Source organism: Microtus ochrogaster, chromosome 8, assembly GCF_000317375.1.
Source record: "Microtus ochrogaster isolate Prairie Vole_2 chromosome 8, MicOch1.0, whole genome shotgun sequence".
NCBI classification, from domain to species: domain Eukaryota; kingdom Metazoa; phylum Chordata; class Mammalia; order Rodentia; family Cricetidae; genus Microtus; species Microtus ochrogaster.
In genome coordinates this window covers 34905203-34913355 of record NC_022015.1, presented here as the reverse complement: position 1 = coordinate 34913355, position 8153 = coordinate 34905203, and positions in this window count along the sequence as shown.

Sequence of the window (8153 nt, the reverse complement as noted above, 5' to 3'; positions counted from 1 at the left end):
CCTCCCTTGCAGCCCCCACAGGAACCACAGCCTCCCTTGCAGCCCCCACAGGAGCCACAGCCCCCACAAGAGCCACAGCCTCCCTTGCAGCCCCCACAAGAGCCACAGCCCCCACAGGAGCTACAGCCTCCTTTGCAGCCTCCACAGCTGGAGCAGGAACAGGCAGGCACACAGCAGCACACAGGCTTGCAGCAGCAGGAGCCACAGCCCCCACAGCTGGAGCCACAGCCTCCGGAACAGCCACAGCAGCTCATGGTTCTGGTGATTGGCTGAGGATGGAGTAGGTCAGAGGAACAGATGGAGAGGGAAGATGTGTAGGTATGGCTCCTTCTGAGCCTGGGCCCTTTATATCCCTGTCCTAGGTGACTGATTGGTCCAAGATCTCTTCCTTATATTTATTTTTGTACTGTTTGCATGGGACATTTCCTGTGATTTAAAGTAACACAAACATTGGTGTACCTTGTGACATACTTCCTACACATACTCTTCCTCCCTAAGCCTTCAATGCTCTGATTTCAGGTTCTGGTGTGACCCCAATGTCATTCGGGGTGGCAACAGTACATTCTCTGCAGTTTGCAGCCCCCAAGGAGGATCTACACAGGTGAGAAGGCAGCCCTTCAGTTCTCCTGTGGTCATTCTTCACCCATTTCTTCCCCTTTGAAGTTTAGAGTGACCTGCCAAAAACTTGCTCATGCTGTTTATTAGTTCCCTTCATCAGCGGGGCAATTATCTAACCGTTTATGGCCTCTTCTCATTACTGCCTTACAGGTCTCCATGCACACTTTTGCTCATGCTAGGTCTCACACTAACTCCTCATAACCTTGTGCTTATTTTAAAATCAAATTTTCTAGACATACTAGTTTATAAGCTTTATATAAAATAGTTTATTTTTACTTCCCTTTACAGGGGATAATGCTCCTCCCAGAAGCCATAGGTTGCCAAATAAAAAGTCCACTGCTAGGTATAGGATTTTCCTCTTCAAGCTATTGGTCGGAGGTGTCCTGGAGACACCCTTAGACAAGCACAAGCTGTTGCCGCTGCTCTTGGTTGCCCACAAGAATTTGATAGTCAAGACCCTGTTGCTGAAGACACCACAGGCACTGATCAGATAACATGGAGAAAGCAAACTGGTGCTGACCTGGATGTTTCCTCCCTGATGGCTAGCTTTCTTAGTACTGAAAGGCTGGACACCCTGGTGCAGTAAAATAACATGTGAGAGCCACAGTCAGAAGAATACGGTGAACCAGAAATATACAAGAACAAACAACTATTTGTGGAGCATGGAGTAAAGCTGATGAGGAATTCTGAGGATGGGATGAGGTTTATGCAAAGCCCTGGCTGCCAGAAAACATCTTAGGAAGTGCTGGTGCTTGGGTGATCAGTGGCCATATGTGTCCCAGACCCTGAGAAACCACATAGGGGTTGCTATCACAGTGCCAAAGTCGTCTTGGCTCTAACCACACGAGTGCTACCATATCTTGGCTACCTCCATCTGTGAGCCCAGCCACCACTGGGTCATGTTTCCCCAGAGGACTGAGCCCAATGTTTCCATGTACTTCCAGTGAAAGTGAAAACCCATAGGAAGGAAAGGAGAGAAGGAGGGAGGGAGGGAGGGAGGGAGAAAGGGATGGATGGAGGGAGGGAGAGGGCCAGAGCTGGGACACAGACTAGAAGCTCAGGGTGCCCACTTCCTACAGACTGGGGTCTCCAAAGCTCACTTGCATGGCCAATCTGTTTTATGAATTCTCTACTAAACATTGGTCTTTGGCAAAGAATTTTCTTTTTAAATTTATTTGTTTATTTTTAAAAAGCAAACAATTTTTTTTCTCATTTTACTTACCAATCCCAATTCCCACCCCCTCCCCTACTCCCTTTCCCTTCACCTTCCCTCCCACCCCACTCCCATCCACTCTAAGGCTTCCCATGGGGAGTCAATGAAGTCTAGTGCATTGTTTTGAGGCAGGACCAAAGCCTTCCCCATTATATCTAGGCTGAGCAAGGTATCCCTCCAAATAGAATGGGTTCAGCACAAGCAGTAGGGATAAGTCCTGGTCCCTCTGCCAGTGGCCCTGCAGTCTGTCACCCACACTCAGAGGGCCTAGTTTGGTCTTATTTCCCTGCTGTCCAGCCAGAGTTGGTGAGCTTCCATTAGCTCAGGTAAACTGTTTCATTGGATATCCCCATCATGGTCTTGGCCCCTTTGCTCATATTATTGCTCCTCCCTCTCTTTGACTGGACTTTGGGAGCTCAGCCCAGTGCTCCACTGTGGATCTCTGCATCTACTTCCATCAGTTTCCGGCTGAAGGTTCTATGATGACAATTGGGATAGTCATCAATCTGACCACAGGGCAAGGCTAGTTCAGGCCTCTTCTTCACAATTGCTTAGGGTCTTAGCTGGGGTCATTGTGTGGGAGAATTGTCTGTATTCTGTCAATCATGTTTTAAATAAATGCTGATTGGCCAGGCAGGAAGTATAGGCGGGAAAACCAGACAGGAAGTAGGAATGATGTAATGAGAACAGGAGAATTCTGGGAAGGAGGAAGTTGATTCCCCCCATTCCTGCCCAGACCACCAAAGCTGCAGGATGTGATCTGCCCCACTGCCACATGGCTAACATAGATCTGAAAAATGGGTTAGTCAAGATGTGAGAGTTAGCCAGTGAGAGGCTAGAGCTTATAGGCCAATCAGCTTATAATTTATGGAGACCTATGTGTGATTTTCTTTGGGGCTAAACAGCTGGGGGTACTGGGCAGGACAGAAACCCCCAACAACAAGCTGACCCTCCATGTTACAGGGTCATCCTCATGGATTCCTGGGAATTTCTCTAGTGGCACAGAGTTTTCAATTTTCCTTTCTGCCAAGTGTTTTTTTTCATATGGTAATTTTAAATGTACCATTTTAATAATTGTTGGATTTATCTATTTAATGGGTATGGATGTTTTACCTGTATCAGCATATATGAACCACCTGTGTGCTTGGTACCTGTGGGGGCCAGACAAGTTTATCAAATCCTTTGGAACTGGAGCTATAGATGATTGTTATCGGTGCTGGGAATCAAACCTGGGTCCTCTGGGGAAGCAGCCAGTATTCTTAACTGAGTACTTAAGCCATTTCCCTGAATCCTTTCCTACAGTAATTCTTTTTTTTTTTTTTGGTATTTTGTTTGCTTTTTAAATTTTTTATTGATTTTTATTGAGCTCTACATTTTCTCTGATCCCCTCCCTTTCTCTCCCTTCCCCTTCAACACTCCCCCAAGGTCCCTATGCTCCCAATTTATTCAGGAGATCTTGTCTTTTTCTACTTCCCATTTAGATTAGATCCATGTATGTCTCTCTTAGTGTCCATATTATTGTCTAAGTTCTCTGGGATTGTGGTTTGTAGGCTGGCTTTCTTTGCTTTATGTTTAAAAACCACCTATGAGTGAATACATGTGATAGTTGGCTTTCTGTGTCTGGGTTACCTCATTCAATAATGTTTTCTAGCTCTATCCATTTTCCTACAAAATTCAAGATGTCATTATTTTTTTCTGCTATGTAGTGCTCCATTATGTAAATGTACCACATTTTCTTTATCCATTCTTGTAACACAATCAGGGCCTGCTTGTTGGGGTTTCTGTCCCACCCAGTTCTCCACAGCTGGCAAGCCCCAAAGAAAATCACACAGAGATCTCCATAAGTTATAAAACTGATTGGCCCATTAGCTCAGGCTTCTTATTAGCTCTTATGACTTATATTAATCCATTATTCTGATCTATTTTAGCCATATGGCTTGGTACCTTTTTCAGCTGGCAGGTCACATCCAGCTTCCTCAGTGGTCTGCGCAGGACTGAGAGGAATCAACTTCCTCCTTCCCAGAATTCTCCTGTTCTCATTACATCATTCCTACTTCCTGTCTGGTTTTCCCACCTATACTTCCTGCCTGGCCAATCAGCATTTATTTAAAACATGATTGACAGATTACAGACAATTCTCCCGCACCACATTCTTTGGTCAAGGGGCATGTAGGTTGTTTCCAGGTTTTGGCTATGACAAACAAAGCTGTTATGAACATAGTTGAGCACATGTCTTTGTGGCACAATTGTGCATCCTTTGGATATATACCCAAAAGTGGTATTACTGGGTCTTGAGGAAGGTTGTTTCCTAATTTTCTGAGAAATTGCCACACTGACACCCAAAGGGGTTGTACCAGCTTGCACTCCCACCAGCAATGCAGGAGTATTCCCTTTACCCCACAACCTCTCCAGCTTAAGTTGTCATCTGTGTTTTTGATCTTGGCCATTCTTACATGTATAAAATGGAATCTCAGAGTTGTTTTGATTTGCATTTCTCTGATGGCTAAGGACATTTCCTTAAGTGTCTTTCAGCCATTTTAGATTCCTCTGTTGAGAGTTCTTTGTTTAGGTCTGTACTCTAATTTTTATTGGATTGTGTTCTTTTGGTGTCCAATTTCTTGAGTTCTTTGTATATTTTGGAGACCAAACCTCTGTCTGATGTGGGATTAGTGAAGATCTTTTCCCCATTCCGTAGGCTGTCATTTTGTCTTGTTGATCATGTCTTTTGCTTTACAGTTTCAGGAGGTCCCATTTATTAATTGTTTCTCTCAGTGTCTGTGCTGCTGATGTTATATTTAGGAAGTGATCTCCTGTGCCAATGAGTTTCCCACTTTCTCTTCTATAAGGTTCAGTGTGGCTGGCTTTATGTTGAAGTCTTTGACACATTTGGACTTCAGTTTTGTGCATGGTGATAGATATGGGTCAATTTTCATTCTTCTATACGTTGATATCCAGTTATGCCAGCACCATTTGTTAAATGTGCTTTCTTTTTTTCCATTTGATATTTTTTGCTTCTTTGTCAAAAATCAGGTGTTCGAAGGAGTGTTTATTACTGTCTGGGTCTTCTGTTCAAATCCATTGGCCCTCCTGTCTGTTCTTATGCCAATACCAGGCTGTTTTCAGTATTTCCTACAGTAATTCTTAAAGACTTTTTATCTTTATGCAACTGTTTGTGTGCACGTGTGTGTACCACACTTGTGCAGTGCCCTCAGAAGTAAGAGTTGTGTTTGCTGTAGCTGGAGTTGCGAGCAGTGGTAAGCTGCCTGACGGGGGTGCTGGGAACTGAACTCAGGTACTCCGGAAGAGCAGTACACATTCTTAACCACTGAGTCATCCCGACAGCCCTCGGGTGTTAAATTGGAACTCACTCTCCTACTACACACCCCCTCCTGAGAGCTGTGGTACCAGGGATCTTTGGGGGGAGCTGAGAATAATAAGCTGCCTTTGGTTATTTCTTCCAAGTGGATGGGCACAGTCCTTGCTAAGGGTCTTGGCTACCTACCGTTTGCTATTGTCCAAGTCAATAACTTCTCGTTATGTGTGAATGCTCTGACCTCCAGATTAGCGCACTGATGTCCCTTGGATGCCACCATCTGGATGTCCCACCAATGCTATGAATACATCATATCCCTCCTATAACAGCAGAATTGTAAACATGACTTCCATTTTACATAGATTCCCCTTGAATGGGTATGGAATTTGTGTTGTAAAGACACAGCACCCATGTGATGGCTATTAGTATTCAGGCACACCCTGGCACAGCTTGTCATGCCTGTGCCAGCTTGCATAGAAGATGGTACCATGTCCCTTTAAGAGATAACCTCCCCCTTCCTCTCTCTCTTCCCACTGAGGCAAGCTCCTCTCTGTCCTCTTATCTCCTCTTCCCTTCCCCCTCTCTCTGTCTCTCTCTCTCCCTCCTCTTCTTTTCTCTCTCTCTCTCTTTCTCTTTCTCTCTCTGTCTATGTGTCTTTCCATTCCCTCTCAATGCCTTTTTCCCAAATAAAACTCCATACTCAAGCTCTCTTTGCAGGGCATATTTTGTCTCTTGCCCATGTTCCTCACCTGCCACAGGACCCACCAAGGTCCCTTTTGCACCACATCTTACAATGAGAGCTTCTCTGTGTGAAAGAATAATACAAAAGTCACAATGAAATCAAGCATTGGTTCTTTGAAAAGAACATTGACAAATCCTTAGCCAAACTAACAAAAACAAAGGAAAGTTGGAGGTGGAATTTAGTAGCAGAATTCTTGCCTAGTATGCATGAGGCCTTGGGTGTGATTCTCCATATGGGATTTTAAAGAGATCTGGGGGGTTGGGGAGAGCAAAGATAAGAAAAAGGGAAAGGCAGAGCTGGAGAGATAAAAAGGAATTGGCTGATTGACTGCTCTTGCAGAGGGCCAAGGTTCTGTTCCCAGCACCTACAGAGTAGCTTACAACCATCTGTAACTCCAGGACTAGGGGATCTGATGCCCTCTTCTGACCTCCATAGGCACTGGGCATGTGCATGGTACACAGACATACATGTAGGCCAAACACTCATACACATAAAACTAAATAAGTAAATCAAAAAAAAAGAAGAAAGAAAGAAAAGGTCTAAATTAATAAAATTAAAGGTGAAGAAGGTATTTTCAGATGTCACTGAAACCCAAGGGATCAATGGATCAATAAATTGGAAACCTTTGAAAAAAACTGATAAATGTCTAGACACACATAACCTGCCAAAATTAGAGCTCTATAGAGAGCTTAAACTGATCTACAATACTCAGCAGTATTAAGCCAGTAATAGAGTCTCAACGCAGAAAAACATAGATGGGGCTGACTCACTTTTGGTTTCTACTTGAAGGAAAGCTTCTCAACTCAGTATCTTAAAGTCAGTGTTATCCTGATACAGATATGCATGAAAACGGATTAATAGAGAAAACCATAGACCAATTTCCCCATAGGTGCCTAAATTCTCACTTTCACACTACATCCAACATATGTTTAAAGATCCTACAGCATAATCAGGTTGATTTCAGGAACGCAGTGAAGGTTCAACACTCACAAACCACACATTGCAATACAGCTCTTGGATAGAATCAAGGACGAAAGATAAGCGATCATGTCAACAGATGGAGGGAGCTTTTTGACAAATGCAACATCACTCCATTGTAAAAGCTCTAAAGAAACTAGGAATAAAAGAAGCGTACCTCAACATGACAAAAACTATACAGGACACCTGTAGTCAACATTATATTGAAGAAAGGAAAGCTGAAAATATCTCTAGTAGAATTAGGAACAAGAAAATGCAGTGCTTGAAAAGTTATTCATAGCAGTAAGGAGGTCAAGAGAAAGAGTGCTATAGAATAAATGCTATAAAATAGGAATTAAGGAATCAAACTGTCCCTGTTTATGGATGATATGAAAGACCAGTAGAAGCCTCTTAGATATAATACATCCAGCTGATGTGGGATTCCCCTCTGTATGCTGTGATTACCATAAATGAATAAAGAAAACTGACTTGGCCTGATAGGGTGGAATAGAGGTAGGCGGGGAAACCTAAACTGAATGCTGGGAGAAAGAAGGGTGGAGTCAAGAGATGCCATGTAGCCCTGCCAGAGACAGATACCCAAACTTTAGTTGGTAAGCCACAGCTACATGGTGATATACAGATTAATAGAAATGGGTTAAACTAATATGTAAGAGTTAGCCAATAAGAAGCTAGAGCTAATGGACCAAGCAGTGGTTTAAATAATATGGTTTCTGTGTGATTATTTCAGGCCTAAGCTAGCCAGGAGGGTGGCTGGGAAGAACAAGCAGCTCTCTCTTCCCAACATTCGGCAAAGAGCAAAGATATAAAATCAACATGCAAAAATCAGTAGCTTTTCATACATGTGTAATAGCCTTATTTATTCTTTGAGAATTTCATATATATTTACAATATATTTTGATCATACATATCCCAACTGTTCCCTAGTTGCTCTTCAACTGCCCCATCAACACATCGTCCCTCTGTGTTGGCTAGATTTTTATCAGCTTGGCACAAGCTAGGGTCATTAGGGAGGAGGAAACCTCCATTGAGGTTTCATTAGCTTAGTCTGTAGGAAAGTCTACAGGACATTTTCTTGATTACTGATTGACGTGGGAGGGCCCAGTTCACTGTGGGTAGTGTCATCCCACCCCTTGGGGCAGGTGGTTCTGAGTTCTATGAGGCTAAGGAAGTCATGAGGAACACGGCAGTAAGCCGTACTGCTCCACAGCCTCTGCTTCAGTTCCTGCTTCCAGGTTCCCAAGTTCCTGACCTCACTTTCCTTCATGAGAGACTGCGATTATAAGCTGGAA